At 42.1% G+C, this 21,268-nt stretch overlaps 1 protein-coding gene and 1 pseudogene across 2 annotated transcripts in view; one reads left to right on the top strand and one right to left on the bottom strand.

Moving 5' to 3' along the window:
* The window catches only part of Egflam (EGF like, fibronectin type III and laminin G domains), a 175,331-nt gene that overhangs the window by 108,760 nt on the left and 45,303 nt on the right, over positions 1-21,268 (bottom strand). The gene's annotated exons all lie outside the window — the stretch shown is intronic.
* On the top strand, positions 13,613-19,700 carry LOC128113805 (peptidyl-prolyl cis-trans isomerase FKBP3-like; annotated as a pseudogene).

The following is a 21,268-nucleotide window of genomic DNA, read 5'->3' as shown; positions in this document are numbered from 1 at the left end:
ATCAGCTTGACACAATCTAGAATCACCCGAAAGTCTCAGTGAAGGATTATCTACACCAGATTGGACTGTGGATGTGTTTATCGCTCTTTATCTTAATGATGTTAATTGAAGTAGGAGGACCCATACTCTATGGGTAGCACTACTCCCCAAGTTTGGATCTTGAATTGTGTGGGAATAGAGAAAAAGGTGGGAAGAGAGATGGCTAGAGAGTTAAGAACACTTGCTGCTGCTCTGACAGAGGACCTGGGCTCAGTTACTGGCACCCGAATAGCAACTCACAATTGCCTGTAACTCCAGTTACTGGGGATTCAACACCCTCTTCTGACCTCAAGGGATACTGCATGCATGTGGTGCACATATATTGATGCAGGCAAACACTCACATACATATAAATAAATAATAAATTAACACATAAATAAATAATAAATACATGTTAAAGAGTGGAGAGAGGCAACTGAGCACAAGCATACATGTATTCAAAGCTTTTTGCTTTTTGGTTATGAATGCAATATGACAAGATGATGCCCTGACTTAGCTCCAATAATGATCTGTAACCTGGAACTATAACCTAAAATAAACCCTTTCTCCTCTAAGTTACATTTGTCAGGGTGTTTTATCACAGCAACAGGAAAAGAAACCAGGACACTATTTTTCTTAAGCACTGCTATGACCGTAAATAATGTATTTTATACTTATAAAACAACATATGGAAGTTGTTGAAATTTGGAACACAGACATGCACACAATTCTATTATTCAGAAATGAGTCCAGTTAGCATTTTAGTAGACCTTCTGTTGGTCACATGCAATTGAAAAAAAATTATTCTGTATGTGCATGATACATATAGTTTTAGTTATATATCATTTTGTTTATAATTTAGTGATTATGCCTGTGTGTTCGTTCACATTCATAATTTTATATTATATTTTACTTAATTTGCTGTCATTAAAATCATTATTTTTAATGACTGTAAATACTCCCATATCGTACTTGTTCCATAATAAGCAGTATTTTTCATTCCACTATCATTAAGCACTTTATTTCCCATAATTTACCATTTTAAATAACATTCCATGAGGGCAGAAACTTCTTTCCTGTTCAGCATACAGAGTAGGAAATAATCAGAGCTCAAAAAACATCCCTCAAGTGAATAAATGTTCTAAAATCTGGTTCTCCTTCCTGACTGTGGTGGCGCATGCATTTAATCCCAGCACTCAGGAGGGAGAGACAAATGTAACTCTGTGAGTTCAAGGCCAGCCTGGTCTACAAGGCCATCTCCAGACCAGTCAAAACTATGTAGAGAGACCCCCATCTTAATTTTTTTTTAATTTTTATTTTCCTGGTGTGTCCAGATGTGATTTTCTTTTAACTACTCTTTAGAATTCTGTGGTTTATCAGTCAAATATTTGCAATTTACAGAAATCTAGTGTGTCTATTTAAATGGGACAATTTCTTACTTCTAAGGCTGTTCACCAATGTTCTTATCTCCCCCCATAACTACGATGTTTTCATTACTTGAGTTATATTAATGGTTTTGAAAAGCTGAGGCAGTTGCTGTTAACCTTGGGTATAATACTGCTAGTTCGATATTTCATACATATTTTAAAAATGTCTTCAGACATCTCTCACCTTGCTATTCTCATTCTTTCTTGAGTAATTAAATAATTAATTGCTTCACCAATGTTTCCAATAACAGAACTCCACATTTTCAGTTGGACTAACTAATGGAAGCCTGATTCACTTAGCAGGAACTAGGAGGCCAGGCGGCAGCACCCACTTTCCCACAGGTACCTGCACTCAGGAACTTAATCACCAATGATCTTTCTGCCTCTACCTAGTTCATAGATCATTCCTCTCAATTTTTCTGTGAATCTTACACTTCTGTGAAAAACTTAAGGCTCCCTTCACCACTTTGGCAGTTCTGAGGATCGAACCTGGGGCCTTGAATATGTCATAAGACTGCTGAGTGATAGCCCAAGTTCTAAAACCTGAATGGTGTGTTGGGCATGATAGTGCACGACTTTAATGCCAGCACCAGGGAGCTAGAAGCAGGCAAATCTGTGAGTTCAAAGATAGACGAGACAGCAGAATGAGTTCTAGGCCAGCTGGAATTACATAGGGAGGTCCTGTCTCAGAAAACAACAACAACCAAACAAAAAGACCTTCGTAAAATTAATTTTTAAAATTAAATATCTTATACTTTTTTGGACATTTTTCTTTGTGTTTTTAAATTTTGTCAATTGAATTATTTTTTCTTACTGTTTTATAAGAACTTTTGATAAGTTAAAGATCTTAGCCATTAAATCAATATTTTCTCACTATAACTTTATTATTGGGTCTGATTGTATAATTGCCACTACAGGCCAGATTCATTGCTGAGTTACAAGGTCTGTGCTTAGACAGCCTCAAAGGAGGCTGGAAAAATGAGGACAAAGATGGTGGAAATGGTTTAACATTCCTTCAGAAACATTAAGATAACCGACAGCAGATTTATCTGTAGTCATAGGAACAAGAATTCTCGCTATGCCCTAGGAAAAGTTAAGATTGATGGAGGCAGGATGCTTGCTTAGTTGGGGAAAAGGGGAGTCAGTCATATTGCTTGTACGTCTGTAACGGTTCAGTCCATAAACTAGAAAACATCCTAAAATCTTTAAGGAAAAAAAAGATAGTTACAGAAGTCGGTAGAAGGCCAGAGAATTGGAGTATAGTAGCTTCCATCAACTGTTATGATAAGCAGATTGTGATGGAGATAGATAGATGAGGGATAGATGGATGGATGGACGGATGGACAGATAGACAGATAGACAGATAGACAGACATACAGACAGACAGACAGACAGATAGATAGATGGTAGACAGATAGTAGAAAGAAAGAGAGGCAGAAGGAATGAGGCGGGACTTCTACTCTCAAGCAGAGTTTCAGAACCAAGAGGCCTCTACCCTCCCACTGTCAGTACTGGTACCACAGCTGCTTCTAGACAGCCAGGAGAGTAATGGACGCTAGAATGCTGAGTTCTCATAGTCTGATGACCCAGCCTGGCTGCAGAAACAGCAGGAGGGAAGTGGCCTCTGACCCTTTCTTGCTCTCTATATCTTCCAAGAGCATGTTTGATTGGTAGAACCTAGTTTATATCCAGAATGCTGATTGCAGGGGAGTCGTGTGTGTGTGTGTGTGTGTGTGTGTGTGTGTGTGTGTGTGTGTGTGTGTGTGGTTTTGTTTGTTTCCAAGTCTTTGCATTGCAGTAATGGCTCCTATACAGAAAGTGAGATGGATAGGGAAAATGTCAACCACAGCACCCATCTTGATATCATAAAAACATAAATTCCAGCAATCTGTCTTTTTTACTGTCATATTCTCTGGATAGAATTTACACCAAATCACGCTGGGCATTGCTATGACTCATATTTCATTGTCCTTTTCACTCATTTCTTCGTTCTTTAAACACATCTAACAAATATAACTTGAGCTTCCTAAATGTACAAGGGACTGGGTCAGTCAGTGAGGTCACAGTAAGGATAAAAAGATGTGGGCCCACAAACAAGTTAACAAAACATTGCAATTGGATTTAAGGACCATTACTGCTGGGGACAATGTAGCAATTTTGTTGCACCCAGCAAACACATATCTGGTTTTGCCTGATTTGTAAGAACGAGGCAGACAAGAATGTGAGTGAGGAAAGTGCCCTAGACAGAAGAAGCAACATCTTGTTTTTCCTCCAATTGAGGAAGGGCATCTCCAGCCCACATCCACCAGTCTGGGAGCGACAGATGACTATGCATGAGAGGGAGGGCAGGAAGGATTCAGGATGGCTGCCGAGATTCGGCCTGGGGCCACAGAGAAAAAGGAACATATGGCCCCCAGTCAACTGGAAACACATTAATGACCTTTGGGTGCCACCTATGGAGGTAGGAGTGCGCACGGAAGGTAGCCATGTCAGACATCTGGACCAAATACCAAAACGATTCCAGAAGAACCTGAGACACCTGGGAAATCAAATGACAAGATGTACTTGGATTTCAAAGTCATATTTATTTTTTTGGTAGAGGAAATTTCTAAGCTTAAAAGAGGCTAAAAAATAAATCAAAAGAAAACAAGTTGATTCTAAATCATGAAACTTTCATGACGCGTTTCAGAAATCACAAAAGGAAAACTCAAACCAGCAGATTGAGGTGTAAGTAATTGCTGCTAAATGGCAGGCCATGGGATATCTTTATTATGAAATGCATAAATATTGATGAGAAAACATACTGAAACCTTAATAAATAAGATATGAAGAGAAAACTCAAACAAGAAGGATAGCCAGTAAACACTCACAGGGAAATATTCAAATTTGTGAGTTATGAAAGAAACAATTTCTAAAAACTGGAAACGTTGGCTTCGCCTATTAAATTAGGCCAAAATGTTTAAGTGAGAGTAAGGGATGTTGACAAGAGTACGTGCCCGTACTGCCTTCCAACAATCAGGTATGGATGCAAATGAGAATGCAGGCATGTTGGAAGACTGTTTGGCAATATCAGTGGCGTCCACAGCCATGACTCTGTCCCGTCTTTTGGCTCCTAGAAGTGTGATGAGCTGCCTGAGGGGAGAGTCTGAAAAGAAGAGAAGGCTGCCCCAGCAAGATGCTTTGCATAGCACCTCTCGGGGTACAGGGACACCATGAGGATCTAAATGTGCAGGGAAAGGGTAATAGCCGGGTTGATTATACTACATCTCCCAGACAACACACAGGTTGCGGCACACACACATGCCACCTTGGTTTGGATTCGCCTGGGGAAAAAAAGACATTAGTGCAGAAACGAGTAACTCCAGACAGAGTCTGTGGCTTCCTTGATATTATTATTTCAATTAATTCAACGATAGAGTTATGCTTTCACTAAATGAGATTTTGACAAACGTGCACCACAGCTATGGAGGGGTGAGCATGAGGAGAAACTGAGTTGAAGTATGAAGGAATTCTCCCCACCACCTTTGGAACTCTTCCATAAACCTGAATTTATTTCCGTCTAACAGCATATGTAGAGAACATGGCAGAGATCACACCTTGTTCATGCCTGGAATATATAGTGTAATTCTTTACACTATACAATTTTACTATTTTACAGTAATACAGTGTAAACGTTAAGAAATGTACCCAGATGACCATAGTGCTTTGATTACAGCCCAATGATGGATTTATTTGAAAAATAACTTGATGGCAAGAGAAAAAGATTGATTGTGACATTTAGGCGGATGAGATTAAGGACTCTTCGCTTCCCTGTTTTCTTCTATTTGACAAGCTTTACACAACGTTAGCATCCTGGTTTCTCACATTTTAAAGAAATTTCTTGCAAAAAGTATTTTTGCATCTAAAGGTCAGAACTGCGGGGTTAGGAGTCCAGCCGAGACCCTCGGTTACGAAGGAAATCTGCGAGGTAGGGCTCAGTTTGCACCAGCCAGTTAGAATAAACAGAGCTGTCCCAGGTCTGCAGTCTCCTTTCCTCTATTGAATGATAAGACCAAATACAGTTTGTAATTAATAATGCAGATTTGCTCTCCACAGCAAAAGGTAATAGACCTACTTCAGCTTATGTAGGCATGTCTCATGTCAACCATCACAGTCAACTCAAGACAACCAGGAAGGAGGCTGTTGTTAGGGGCATTAAAATGTCACATGGAATTGCATACTGACTGTGACTGAACCTCTATCAGGGAGTGGCTGGCTGCAAAGGACACAACACCCCCCACCCCCAAACACATACACACTCCTTGCTATTCAATGGCTGGCTATAACTAAGGCAGGAGTTTGCATGATCCTTCCTACTCTGTTTTAGATTCACTAAGGAAGTTCTGGTCAGGAATAAGGTCTCATAAACAGTCTGTCTCCTTGGGCTCCTATCCCAAGAGAGGGCTGTCAACACAGGTGTTCACAGGAGGTGAAGGCACAGAGGATAGCTTGGTTAGTTGTCACTGGGTCCAGGGGTAGAGCAGCAGGTCCCATGCACAGGGTTGTGGCTTCACATCACCATGAAAATTCTTAACTGGAATTGGTGGTCAGTGCTTCCAGCATCCTGTCTGCACATCTGACTGTAATATATTTTTCTCTGAGGCTGGAGAGGCAGCTCTGTAGTTAAGAGCACTTGTTGCTCTTGCAGAAGACCAAGGTTCAGTTCCCAACACCCACATAGGGCATCTCGCAACAACCCGTACCTCCAGTTGCAGGAAATCTAACGCCCTCTTCTGGCCTCTGTGGGCACCTGCATGCATGTGGTACACCTACATACACTCAGGCATGCACATAAAATAAAAATAAATAAATAAAAACGAAAGATATTTTTCTCTTTCTTCAAACAACTAGCTTCCGTATAACACTAAAATTATTACTACTTGTTATAATTTTATTTTTCAGATTTCTTTAAAAATAAAAACTAAACAAATACAGATCAAACTCCATGTTCCATCCCTGCCCCCTTGCTTCCCCACTTCCAGAGACAGTGACTATTCTGCTGGTACTGGTCTTCTCCTCATGTAAGTCTGTATTTCATACCATTGTTAATTGTTTCTTTAATCTATTTTTACTGGAAACAACTAAACTGTCCATCAGTAGAGGGACAGGTATTGTTGACTATCCAGGCAATGACCTAGTACCATACCACATAAACATTCTTTTAAAAGGAGGGAGGTCGAAGGGAAGGGAGAGACACAGTGGGAAAGAGAGATTAAAAATCTTTGGAAAATTTAAATTACTGAAAACATTAGTCAGCTCCTATTTGCCCCTCATTGCTGGCTAGAAGTCGTATTTTCTTGGTTTCTAAATCCTACGCCACTTGCCCATGTGTGTTTTGGTTTTCAAAGTTTCTTTGTTGCTATATTCAGCTTCCTTTACCCTCTGGCTAGTGTTCTTTCCCTCATCTTGCAAGCATTTGCTCCAATATTAAAGAGACCTGTAGCAAAGATCTCTGCACAACCTACCATGTCCGCAGGAAGTTAATTCATCTCATACCATTCCTGGGCTGAGGCAGGCATTATTTCTACTTTTTAGGTGAAGAAACAGAGTTGTATGGTCTAGGGATGTAAGATCTTGCCAAAGAGATGGAATGAGGTACATCGAGGAATAAAATCTGGGTGTTCTTCCCTCCCTCTCTCCGGCCTCAGGCTGTGTGATTCCGTGTGATTCGTGATTCTGTTGTGCTCCCCTGTCTTCAGCTCCCCCAACACCCTCCTCCCTGTGCATCCCTTCCATGTATAGCCTGTGGCTCTCTATTCTCCTCCTCTAGCCCAGCCCCTTGTGGCCCAGGAAAAGCCCTGTGTGCCTGGGTAAAGTAGAACAAGATGTCAAGCGGGCCTCTGACGTTATCATCTTCCTTTTTAACCAGAGTCCCACCTATGTTCTGGGGACTTACCATCACCACCCACCATGACTTCCAGAACACAATTGCACTGTCTCCATCAGTCTCTCTTTAGGTAAGCTCCCTTCAACCCTAGGCCTGGGAGCAGCTCTGCTAGCTAATCCAGGCTGGCAATTTTAGCCAGCCGCCTCTTTGCTATCAACATCATAAGGTTTTTCATCGCCATGAAGGGAGGGCAGCCTTTCCCTGCTTCTTCTCATTCAAGAAGCAGTTGTCTACAGTGTGGTTCCGGCCAGAGGATGGGATTCTAGGGCTTGTATCCAGGACACATGAATGGTGGCTAGAAGAACTAGAGACTCCCCAAGCCATGTCTGCATGCTGAGTGTGACATCTCTGTGTATTTGTTTGACCTGTTCTGGAAGTCAAGGCAGACTGTCAGCTGGTGTTCTTTGAAGCTGTGTTTTCTGCACAAGAACATTGCTTACAGAGAAATTCCGTGACTCCTGGGATACGGAAGGGCAGGCTATAGGCAGGGATAAGGCAGCCCATGGTGTCACCCCTGGGATAGAGATAAACTCCAGTCAGGAAAGCATGGTGGATCCGGAAGGACCAGAGAAACCATCAACCAAAGGGAGAAAACAGGCTTGTATCAACTTCAGAGACAAGAAGGCGTCTGGGTATGGTCTTCACAGCCATAGGCGATCACAGTAATCCCTTCCCTAAAAGCTCCTCCATCCACAACAGAAACTCTCTTCCCACCTCTACACTCTCGGAGTCATCAAAGCAGATTCAGACTTTATGTAAGGCATACAAAAGCTAGTGTTGGCTCGTCAAGAACTCTCTGGGAAGCACAAAGAGTTTGATCTCAATTAGGCTGAGAGCTTGTCTGTTATGGTGAGGACACAGCAGTGCTCCCCCAGCATCAACCCCCCCCCCGAAAGTGAGCCACTCATGGCTAGGACAAACAAGATTCAAGCAGCAAGACAAAACATAATGTTTCCATCTTGACAATGATGGCTGTAGATGATGCAATTGTGTTCCATATAGAAAAGCAGTGTTGAGGAAGTGGAATAAATGAGCACCATTCACTAATAAAGCAAGCCCTGAACACAGCCCTGAAGCTGTGTTCTTGTAAGAGCTGCATCTCCAAAGAGATAACTAAACAAAAGCTTCTTCTTTGCCAGGAGGGGCTATTTCTGAGATTCTTTCTCTGGAAAGTTAAAAAACAAACAAACAAAAAATAACACATACACACACACACACACACACACACACACACACACACACACACACACACAGAGTATTAGTTTTTTGTTTTGTTTTGCATTAGAAACTTCCAAATAATTAGATCAATTTCTTATGGTAATTTTATTTTGTAAAATACTTCAACTTACTGAGCAAAATTCATCTCGGATTTAATTAGTTTTGCAATCCAATTCATAAAACCACTTCAAAAGGCAAACCAAAACACGGTCCCTGACAGAAACACGTGGCCAGCTCCCCGTTATTTGATTTTCAGGGAGTGAACCACGTTATAGTCACTGATGCAGTAAAAAGTGCCTGGCTAACCAAAAATAGCAAATTCTGAATAAGCAAACAAACCCACATTTGTGTCTTTTGAAGCGTGCTCTATCATTACTACATTACTACAGTAGCGTTGTAAGGATGTGTCTAAATCCCCCCCCGCCCCCCGGCACAGAAAATGTTTCCAAGTTAATGCCTGCAAGGCAGCAGAAACCTGACTTTAAAGCACAGAACAGGGGTTGTTCTACCCAAGCTAGGATTTGAGGAATGCCCAGACACCAGATCGCAAGAGGTCCTGCCTTCCAGAGCCCTGTGGGCCTCTTTGTGTGAGGCAGCCCATGGCTGCCACAGTCAGGCTCCTCTTGGAAGTCCACTGTTACAAAGTCTAACACTGGAATTCAGGCCATCATTCTGGAGCGTGGGTTGACAAGGTTAGGATATGGGCTGAGGCATCCATGGGTATGTGTGCCTGACCCCCACACGGAAACTGGAGTGGGGGGCTCAAGCTTGCTTCTCACATTGTCTAAGAAAGCAAGAAAGAAGGTTGAATATTTCCACCATGGGTACCTATCACCATACACATGCGCGCACACACACACACACACACACACACACACACACACACACACACACACTCACACATGCACACAAGCATACACGTACACAGAAGTTTACACACATTACACAGATACACATAAATGCCTATAAGTAACATGCTCATCCTTCCCTACAATCATAAACTCATGTACCATTTGGGGAAGACAGAGAAGTACAGGCTATGAACCCTGCCGATGACATTTGGACAAGGTTGCAGTGTAGAAGCTTTACTGGCAGGCCATTTCAACCTATGGCTACTGGGCCAATCTCACCCCAGGCTAATTATGAATGTCCCAACACAAAACTACAAACTTACCTAAAAGTTTGAGATCTTTTCCCTCAATCACAAACACACCAAATGCCCAATATTGCAGGCTAGATCCCTCATCTTCTCCCTGTACATGTCCCCCTCCTCTGATGTACCGCGTAGCCAGGACACCAGGGCACACTGTCAAGTCCCCTTCTCTCTTCTGTCTCAGATGGACTCTCTGTGCCACTCCTGACACTCATAGACTGTAAGCCTCATGAGGCCAGGGACATTTGGGACCCCCTCCAGTCTTCTTTAATCCTGTGGGCTTACTCCTGTGTGCTGGCACAAAGTAGACATGGGAAGCTAAGTAAACAACCGACTGAGTAAATCCCTGTTCCCTTTGCGCTGCACCTGGGACCCTAACCAGCCTCTTTCCCATCTATACTCACACCTCTGAATTAACCACAGATCTGGATTTACTCTTCCAGGTGCCATGTTTTCACAGCCTACTGCAGACATGCATGGAGCCTCTCTCAATGCCCAGAAATACTATCACAGTTGAGGTTGGAAACCTTTTGCCCTATGCTAGTGACTTGCTGGGATTGGAATATGGTTCAATGTCCTTCCTTTTCAGGAACTTCCTAAATGAACTTCCTTAATGAACTTCCTAAAGTTCAGCCTCATTAGTCTCTCTCTCTTCTCTCTCTCTCTCTCTCTCTCTCTCTCTCTCTCTCTCTCTCTCTCTCTCTCTCTCTGTGTGTGTGTGTGTGTGTGTGTGTGTGTCTTGTAAGAGTTGTTTCTTCCTTTCTACCATTTGGTTCTGGGAACTGAACTCTTAACAAGGCCCACCTTTCCAAAGAAGGCATTGAGAGGCACAGGGAAAAGCCAAGGTATTGTGTTTCATGCTGTGTGCCCACAGCCACAGGCAGGAAAGAAGCCTTTGGAGGGACTAAGGATCATAAGTCAGTGACCTGTAACCAGCCTTCATCTTCTGATGGCCTCAGAGAAGGTGGCTTGTATCTACAGAAAACTAGCCCCCCCCCCCCCCCGAATGTCACTGGCTTGCTACTAGAAGGAAGCATCTTTGGGGGCTATTGTGCCCACAGGCAGGGTCATTGCAGATAGAATATTGCCATTAGAATGTCAGAGGTCATCATTGCAGGCAAATCCAAGGTGAAGGCTCCCTGAAGCAGCCAAGAAAAACAGTTTGCACAGCTCCAAAGTATCATACCAGAAATGTTTGCAAACTGCTGTCAAGGTTTTTCACGTTCACAAATTCTACAACATGGAGCCTGTCAGAGTCCGTGAAGGCAACCATAACAATACCATAAGCTGGTATTAAAAATAATAGAAATGTGTTTCTCATACATATACACGGGGAAGTCCATGGTTAAGTCATGGCAGGCATGGTGTCTAGTGAAGGCTACTTTCTGGTTCATACATGACACCTTCTTGCTGGATCCTTATATGGTAGAGAGGAGGCTGACATCTTCTATTAGGGGTACTAATGCCAGTTGTGAGAGCTGTACACTCATGACCTGGTCACCTTCCAAATGTCCTACCTTTGAACTCTTTGGGGACTCAGTGTCCACATATAAACCTGGAGGAGTCAAGAATCCACTCTAGAGTAGAGCTAAACCCCTCATCAGGCCTGAACCAGGCTAGCCACGTGTCAGATAGGATGAAATGAGATGAGAAGAGTATGCCACTTCTGACAAACCTAAATTAAGTGTCACTATGAAAATAATAACCCATTTGAAAAGCATCAATGTCCCGAAAGACGAAAACAAACTGAGCATCTGCCACTGACAGCATTAAAGAGATGTGACATCAAAAGGCAGAGTGGGATTCTGGATTGGATTAAAAATAAAAGGTACTGGGGAAAGTGGGTAGAGTTTGAATAATAACTTTCTGTCGTTAATAGCACTGTATTGATGTTAATTTCTTAGAGCTGATACCTGATCACCATGGTAATGTAAGACATTGACATCAGAAGACGCTGAATAAAGGCTCTATGGAAACACTACTGTGTAAGTCTGAAATCTATGTGAAATACACACTTGCGTAAACTGGAAATTGCTTGAAAATAAAATGAGCAAAGAGAAAAGGCATCATTCTTTTTGTCATCACAACCCCAGTAAGGGACCCTGGTTGCCCAGGGAGCCTTCTCACCTGGCTGCCTGAAGCAGACTGTCTAAGCTGGAAAATCAGTAATACAAAGCCATCCAGCATGGAGGACCGATGCAGCTCCCAAGGCACCACCTCTAGCTAAGGAGCTATTAGGAATTGATGGCTGCCCATGGGAGGAGTTACTTTTCCTTAGGTGTCTGCCTGCTGGTGGGTCCCTCATGACCTGGTGCATGATCCCACAGGCATACACGTGTGGGCAGCACTAATTAGACTCAGGGGGTCTCAAAAATTAAAAAAGCCAAAGAAGGAGGCTATGAAGATGTGATGGGCAATCCTGGGAGGCGCTGGAACTGATAAGGGTTGGACGTGATGACAATACACTGTACACATGCATTACGATTTCAAAAATTTAGTTTTAAAAAATATTTGCAAGACCACAAAGCTGATCCTTTCTCCAAGTGCCACTTAGAGCACTAGAATGCCACACCAATTCTTTGGTAAATGCAGCTTTCTTTCCTTTTTCTATCTAAAACCAATGCCAAACTAAGCCTCCCTCCCCACCCCACCCCTCTTTTTTATACCCAACACTAGTTTCTGGTAACACAGGTAGCGCTGGAGGACTGCTGGGAACCTGACCTAAAAAGCATCCACCTCCTTGCTTTTTTCTAACTCTGTGTGTATGTGTGTTGGAGGGATATTTTGAGACAAGGTCTCACTATGTAGCCTTGAAAGGCCTGGAACTCACTATGTAGATCAGGCTGGCCCCAAGCTCACTGAGATCCACCTGTCTCTGCTGAATGCTGGGATTAAAGGTGTGAGCCACCATGCCCAGCACCAACACCCAATCTTTGTGGTTTTCCTAAGGCACATCCTGGCCAGCCCTCACTTGTAGCCCCTTCCTGGCAAAACCAGGGTCTTTGAGAGCATAGAGCCCAACCATCAGTGAACCTTACTGTGGCTTATATAATGGCTTATTATATACAATTGCAAAGGGCTTAGAACTCGTTGTCTTTCAGAGAATAAAGACTACAGCCATTTGAGAGTGGAAAGGAAAGCAATGGCCTCCCTTTACCCTGAATGCTGGTGGCTTTTAAAATTCCTGGTAAGTTCACAGGTCTGGCCCACAAACTTGTTAAGTATGATCTCCTGGCAACCACCTCCATCAATGTCACCTTGACATCTTATGCGGAGGGCACTCAAGCCCAGAAGACACACTTGGGAAAATAAAAACTAGATTCTTCTTCCTAGAAAACACAAACTCCTAGGCCAGAGATACTGCATGGTAAGAGACCTTCATGCCTACTGCAGCCTATTCCCGCTCAAGCAGTTCAGCAGCTGGGAGATTCAGGGGATGACATACCTGGGCTGCAGCTCTCTACCTGCTCGGTTGCATACAACATAACATGCATTACCCTTTTCAACTCTCCAGATTGAGCTGCAATGCAGGTGGCAGTATACCTATTTTTCAAACGGGGTGCGACAAGTTCAAGATCACAGAAGATGAAGCCAAGATTTTACCACAGACTCTCTCACTTCAAAATAGATGTTTGCAATTACTGCTAGGATCATGAGATACAATAATACCACAGGAATGTTGCAAAGAACAGATTTACTACATGGATAGCAACTGCCAGCAGAAGTCACATTAAATACATAACTTATTCACTTGGCCCATGGACCAAAGAACACTTTGGTGTTTTATCCCCACCCTCAGATTTGGGATTCCAAAGCAAGACTTTTCTAACAAGAGGGGGCAGTTTAAATGGACTTCATGCCAACGAAGTAATGGTAATCAGGGTGAGTGGAGTCATGTGGGGTTCAGAAGGCCACAGAATGTAATAAAATTAGCTTGTAATATGGAAGAGATGCTACATCTTTTTATAAAAATTGCCTAAGTCACAAAGGCATGGAAATGAAGAACAATAATAGTGCACCGAGCACTTAGACAGACAGGAACCTTTCAGCTATAGTTTTCAGAGATTTAGATGTGTTCACTCAACAATCTTCTAACAGCCCTAAGGTGTGAGGAATGTAAGGGATGCAGAAGTCAAGACCCTGTTCTCAAGTAATGAAGACAGGCAAGCAGTGTGGTGCTTTGAATGACAAGTGCTCCCCCATCGGCTTAGCTCTATGATCACTTGGTTTTAGTTGGTGGCATTGTTTGGGGAGGTGGTGCAACCTTGCTGGAAGAATTACAACACTAGAGGTGGACTTTGAGAATTTATAGCCTTGTCCTACTTCAAATTTGCTCTCTCTTCGCTTCCTGTTTGTAGTTGAAGGTGTGATTCCTCCGCTTTCTGTTCCTGCCATCGTGCCTGACATTGGCTGTCTGTCATTCCTCACTGCCATAATGGAGCTAAGATATTCTGCTGGAAGTGCAAGCTAAGATAAACATTTTTTGCCTTATAAGTTGTCTTGGCCATGGCATTTTATTGCAGCAACAGAAAAATAACTAATACAAGCAGAGGCATTCTAGAGACTGGGCACCAAGGAATGAAGGAGCTGAGGACCGAACCCAGGGCCTTGCAGTTGCTAGGCAATCGCTCTACCACTGAGTTAAATCCCCAACCCCTAACTTTTTAAAGACAACGTGAACATAATAATATGTGTCTGTGGGATGAATGGTGTGATCGTCAATAACAGGTCGTCAATGATGGGCAGAAGTTGCAGAATACTGGGGTGTCCATCAGGACTTAAGTTCCAATGAAAAATAAAATAAAATCAGCCTAACTAAAATGATGAGACAGGAGGATCTTTCTATTTTCTGACACAAGCAAATCATGTTATGATATCAGAGAGGAGAGGAATCATTAAGACTAGAATTACTGTGCTGATAACTCCTGAGTTAGAAAATCAATACCCAGTCAATGAGATCTGTGATCTATACTGCTACCTCAAAGAGACGCGCTTGAGTAAATTACAAGGTTAAATTATTCTGCATGCGCCTCACTGATGCCCTAGCAGGTATCTATCTTAATTATCTAATATAATTTAAGAATCCTACTTAATTCGTGATACACCAACTACTAAGTATTTTGATTCACCTTCTGTTACCAGTCAGGACAGGCTAAGTTGTGCTGCTCTAACAGATGAGCCACAAGTACCATGGCTTACGACAAGAGGGATTAGTAACAATTTACAAATCACTGAGGGTTGGTTGGCTATAGCTCTCCTCCCATTCTGTCCCCATCATGGAGCTCAGACTAATATTTGGAGCAAGGTGAACCATGAACTCACTAATCAAGCTGTTCCCAAGGGGTGACAAAAGTTACCATAGCTCATCTCTCATTGAACAATGCTAGTCATATGATTCACCTGACTTGGTTGATCACCATTATGTATTAACAATAACAGTCTATCGAAGTTTGAAGACCACGGAACACGGGAAAATCAGTCAGAGAATTAAACAGTAGTGGGAGCCACTTAGGTCCTGTACAGGTGACCCAATGTTTGGAAGCCCTTCAAAGACACATCAATGCTACTACGTACCTGTTTTCAATAAACAGTGATCATTGTGTGGCCTTCTCAGGCTCAAAGATGAACAAGAAGAATACAATCCTTAGGCATTTCTAAGTATCTATTGCCCTTACCCTCATGTTCATACAATGTGCTAGCTCTACTGGGCATCCTTGAAATAGTGGACTTAAAAGATCCTTCAACTATAATTAAAACACCACGGAACTGGCATAGGAATGGACAGGAAGATCAATAGAACAGGACGGATAGCTCTAGAACATATAAAAACTTAATTTATGATAAGAAAGGCATCTTGGATCAATGGGGAATGGAAGAATTATTCCTCAGATGGCATTAGGACAGTCGGCTAGCAAATTAGAAGAGAAAATCAATCTCCAGCCTTAATTCATACTCTATACGGACATAACTTCAACTCCAGATGGATTAAAGAATTTGAGAAATAAACATTTGTAAAGCCATAAAACAGGGACATTCTCTCCAGTCACCCTCAGCCACTCCAGCATTATTACATCTAAGTTTTCACTTAGACAAAATCATACACAAAATAAACAGATTGTACAGCTGTTTTCCAAAACATTTCTTATGTGAGAAGAATGCCAAAGATAAAAATACCACTTAAGGACAAATATTTACAAACCAATAGAAGATTAATATCATTTGACACACAAGGAGCTCATGCAAAATACAAAAGAAATACGTTATGGTCCACAGAGGGAGAATGGGACTTAAAGAGACAAATTACCAGCAACAACAGAATTTAAACACACACATAGGAAAAATATTTAGAACACATGAGTAATTAATGAAGTACAATTCTTACTGAATCCCTGGAGGCCACTGTTTCCTGTAATTGAAACAAGGTACTGGCCAGTTGGCTCCACAGGTAAAGGCACTTTTCCACCAAGCTGAGTTCAATTCTCAGCACCTACATGGTAGAAGGAGAGAGTGAACTACACAAAGTTGTCCTCCAACTTCTACATGCATGCTTATGCACATGCTCACACACACACACACACACACACACACACACACACACACACACACACACACAAACCCACACATACATTTAAATGAAACCAGTTGGGTTTTGGTTTGTTTTGCTTTTAAAACACAAAATCTCACTACGTAGCCCTGCCTGGCATGAAACTTGTTACGTTGACCAGGCTATCCTTGAACGCACTGAGATCCTCCTTGTGCCTATGATTACCTCCTAAAGGCTGGGATTAAAGCATGTGCCACCATGCCTGGCTGAAACAAATTTTTAATAATGATAAGTTCTCTAGGAGCATTTTTGTATATTTTGATTTAATTTGATACAGTTATTTTTGTGTTTGTGGTAAGGGAGACGGAACTCAGGATTTTGTACAGATGAGGCAAGCCTTCCTCCCTGGGCTATATCCCAGTGTTTGGTTTTCTCTCACAAGGTCTCAGTGTAGCTTAGGTTGATGTCAAACTTGCTTTCTCCCTCTCTTGGGTTCCAAGTGCTGAGAGTACAGGAAGCGCCATCATGCATAGTTTGGTATTGCTCTTAAAAAGTAGAGAGACAATGTAAGACCTTAAATATATACCAATACGCCCAAATATAATTCTAACACTCTGTATCAAAGAAATAATCTTATGTAGAAAAAAACAAAGTTTTTGTATAAATATGCTCATCTTAATACACTCAGAATAAACAAAAATTCAAACAGCAAGAGTTTAGGCAAGAATGTGGAAGTGGATTATGGTCACATATATGTGCATAATGGCCTGCCACTTAAACAATGCTTATCAACAGGTTGTAATAAGAAGGTGGAAATGATTGTTTCCTGATGTATGTGAGCAAAGCAGTCTCTTTTAATGAATGTAAACACAACACATGAGTATACATATAACATATGACTGTACAAATGCCACATGAGTATACATATAACACATGACTGTACAAATGCCACATGAATGTATATATAGCACATGACTGCAAGCAATAAAAGGTTGTACATGCAACACACAGCTATACACACACATACAGTTGTACAAACAACATACAGTGGTATATAACACATGAGTGTACATACAATACATAAGTGCATACACAACACAGGACTGTACATATAATACAGAAGTGTACATACAATGCATGATTATATAAACCAGAATAATTTTTCTGAGAAAATAGTATTTTTCTGAGAAAATAATCAACAAAAATTTTATTGAGAGTTTTTCCAAAGTGGTTACATTTTCTTTCTACTTTTTCATATATTTTAATTTTCATTTTAAAAGCGTGTGTTGTTTCTTGAGAGATAGATAAGCATCTCAACAGCTGATAATAATGGAGAATTGGAGGCTGAAGAGATGGCTCAGAGGTTAAGCACACTGGATACTCTTCCAAAGGTCCCGAGTTCAATTCCCAGCAACCACATGGTGGCTCACAACCATCTGTAATGAGATCTGGTGCCCTCTTCTGGCCTGCAGGGACATATGCAGGCAGAACACTGTATACATAATAAATAAATAAATCTTAAAAAAAAAATAATAATGGAGTGTTGCAGGTGTCTACCTCAATGGGAACTTCACATGACGATGATGCTGGTGTTTATCAGTAAAGACAGAGGGTAGAGTCCAACACATACTGAGTGACAGAATATTCTGAAGGAGCCCGTGTATTTACCCTCTCATTCAGTGTTAACATTCCTGTGTCACTAATAACCCACAACACAGCAATTGAGTGACTTTTCTGAAATCACTTAGCTAGTGAGTCAAGACAGATTGATTCTAAAGCCAGTACTTCTAAGCACACTATACAGATATCATTGCAATTATTCCATACAACAACCCTATAAAGTTACCACTGTTACCATCTTACACATGAAAGAAAGTGAGACTTTGATATTTTTAGTGACCGTGGCAAACGAGAGTAGCAGGAATGGAACTCCAGTGAGCTCAGGCATCTGACTTTGAAGTCCAACCCCACCCCCCTACCCCCAACCCCACTCCCCCACCCCCAACCCCACCCCCTCACCCCCCAACCCTACCCCCTCACCCCCCAACCCCAACCCCTGGAGAAAACTGCCACGGTGCACATTTCATTGCCCTGGTGCCCCTTTTCTTACTTAAGAAAGTGTACAAACAGTGGCAATATTCTCTTCATCCCGTTTCTCTGCCTTTTGTGAGTTCCTTCCTTGGCCCTAGAAACTCTAAGATGGCCGACTTTGCTCCAAGCTTGTGGTTTGATAAAGATCTTGGAGGCTGTAAGAGACTCTCTTATGTTTTATAAACATTTTTCCATTTCCGTTTTTGCTGCCTTTACTGGCCAATCAGAAAGCGATCCCTGAACTCTAGAAGAGTGTCTTCATCAATGGATGAATGAAGATAAGGTGGCGTGTGTACACTAGACTACTACTCAGCCTTTAAAAGCGAAGGAAAGCTTGCCATGGGTAACAGCACAGATGAACCGGGAAGACGTGGTGCTGGGTGACATAAACCAGGCAGACAGAGAAACACCATGAGCTCTCACGCCTGTGCAATCTAAACATGATGACCTCGAAGAAGCAGAGGGCTGAGTGCTGGTGACCCGGGATGGAGACTGGAAGGAAAAGGAAGATGTCAGACAAAAGCTACAGCATTTCAGTTATGGGGGAAATAAGTCCAAGAGCTCTACAGAGCAGTCATGAGAGTTAAGGGTATTGTATACTTGGAGATAGGTTTTGTGACACATCAGAAAGGGAGGGGAGAGAGGAGGGAGGGAGGGGGGAAGGGAGTGGGGAGGGAGGGAGGATGGTGGCAGCTGCTCTGCAGTATGTAGCTGCCCAAGAAGGACGTTATCAAGTTTCTACAGGATCATGGTTCAGATTTGTTTCTTGCAGAGCATAAATCACTGGGAAACGTTAAAAATGTAGCTAAGACTGCTAATACGGACCATTTGGTTTTAGCCTATAGCCATCTTCTTGAAAGTAAGCATTCCAAGGGTACTGAAACTGTAAGCGAAGCGTCTGAGCAAGTGAGAGATGTGAAGCTTGATGACGATAAACCCAAAGAAACCAAGTCTGAAGAGACTCTTGATGAGGTCCACTGAAATAAACAAAATCGGGTCTAAAAAAAGGAGATAATCCAACTTTCCCAAAAAGGGAGATGTTGTTCACTGCTGGTATACAGGGACACTCCAGGATGGGACTGTTTTTGATACTAATGTTCAAACAAGTTCAAAGAAGAAGAAAAATGCTAAGCCTTTAAGTTTAAAGGTCAGAGTAGGCAAGGTTATCAGAAGCTGGGATGCTCCTGACTGTAAGTAATGGAAGGGAGGATGGACTGGAGATTGAACCAGAGTGTACCCAATTCAAAGAAAGAGCAGCCTGATGCTAAAATTCCACCAAATGCAAAACTCAGTCTTGAAGTGGAATTAGGAGATATTGACTGAAACCAATGCTTCAGATCCAAAGACATCAGCAACAATAAAGCCTTGGCCTTGAAGCTTAATGTGACTAATTAGAGATCATTACTATTGGAAGAGAAGAAGTCAATTGAGAAATTTGAGGAGTTAACGTTTGTTACTTGATCCCAATTTTTGAGAAATGTAATTCCCTGGAAGTCCCTTTAAGTCTCAGATATTTCACTATAGCTGTGTAAAGTATTAAAGAGAACTGTTTTTTCCTTTACCTCATATTATAAACTAAAAGGCTCAATAAAAATGTCATGGATTGTCTTGAAAAACAATGAACAACAACAATAAAAAAAAAAAAACAGGGAGCTACAGCATATAAAATAAAACCAGCCTACTTTTTCCGTCTATCTTGGGTTAGGGAGACCTCACAGAAAGAAACATCTAAGACCCCTCTAAAGTCTACTTCTTTTCCTCCAGTCCCTCCTCCTCCTCCTCCTCCTCCTCCTCCTCCTCCTCCTCCTCCTCCCCCCCCCCTCCTCCTCATCATCATCATCATGTTCTGTATGGCTACTTTTTTTTTTTGGTTTTTTTTTTTTTTCTGTTTTTCCGAGACAGGGTTTCTCTGTGTAGCTTTGCGCCTTTCCTGGAACTCGCTTTGGAGACCAGGCTGGCCTCGAACTCACAGAGATCCGCCTGCCTCTGCCTCCCAAGTGCTGGGATTAAAGGCGTGCGCCACCACCGCCCGGCCTGTATGGCTACTTTTGTTTTATTATTTCAATAGTGTTGAATGTTGAATCCAGCACCTCACATACTAGGCAAGGCACGTATTCCTGAACTACACATTTCCAGTCCCTAGCTACCCATTTACCAAAAATTCAGTTTGTGTTCTGAGTCCTTAAACATTTTTTAGTTTTAAACTTTGGAGCAATCTCCAAATGCAAACATTGAATACCTTGGTTTCTGGATGAGGAAACCCAAGGGAATATAAGAAACTGGCTGAGGGTCTCCGGGTAGAAGAAGCTAGAGACATCTAGTTTCAAAACCAGTACTCTGGACCAAAATGCCAAGCTTTGCACTCATTCTACAGCCCAGCCCTAGGCATGAAGAGAGTCTCATGGGCAGACAATATCCAACAAGAACTTCACCATACGTGTGCCAGGACATGGTCCTATTGATGGTCAGGACTTCCCGGGTCTTCAAAGGATAGGAAAGGAGGGAGAAGCTAGGTTGGCTGCTTGCAAGATGCTAATAAGAGCTTTGTGGTTGTACATTTTTATATGGTAGTGGCTAAATCTCCCAGTTAGCAGCTGTGAGAAGAAGAGGTTTTGCAAGGGGCTGCTTGAATACAGAAGGAAAAAAAAATCTGTCTGTTTTTTCCTAAGGGATGGCTTTCCAAGGACATTTTTTTCTGGGAAACTATTTTTTCCCACACAGAACTACAGGGATTGAATAACCAGTTCTCCCAAAAAGCTAAAAGCAACTTAGACCCAGAAACCACAGCAATCCAGAGAAGTACCAAGATAGCAGTCATGGTCTAGGAAGGTCACACACCACTCTAAATATTACAGGGCAACAAGATCAGAGGTCAGTGTAACTCTGTTGAC

This window comes from Peromyscus californicus, unplaced genomic scaffold, assembly GCF_007827085.1.
Source record: "Peromyscus californicus insignis strain IS unplaced genomic scaffold, ASM782708v3 Scaffold_18__1_contigs__length_77618521, whole genome shotgun sequence".
In the NCBI taxonomy this organism is placed as follows: domain Eukaryota; kingdom Metazoa; phylum Chordata; class Mammalia; order Rodentia; family Cricetidae; genus Peromyscus; species Peromyscus californicus.
Note: the sequence above shows the minus strand (reverse complement) of the source record. Positions and strands in the feature narration are given on the sequence as shown.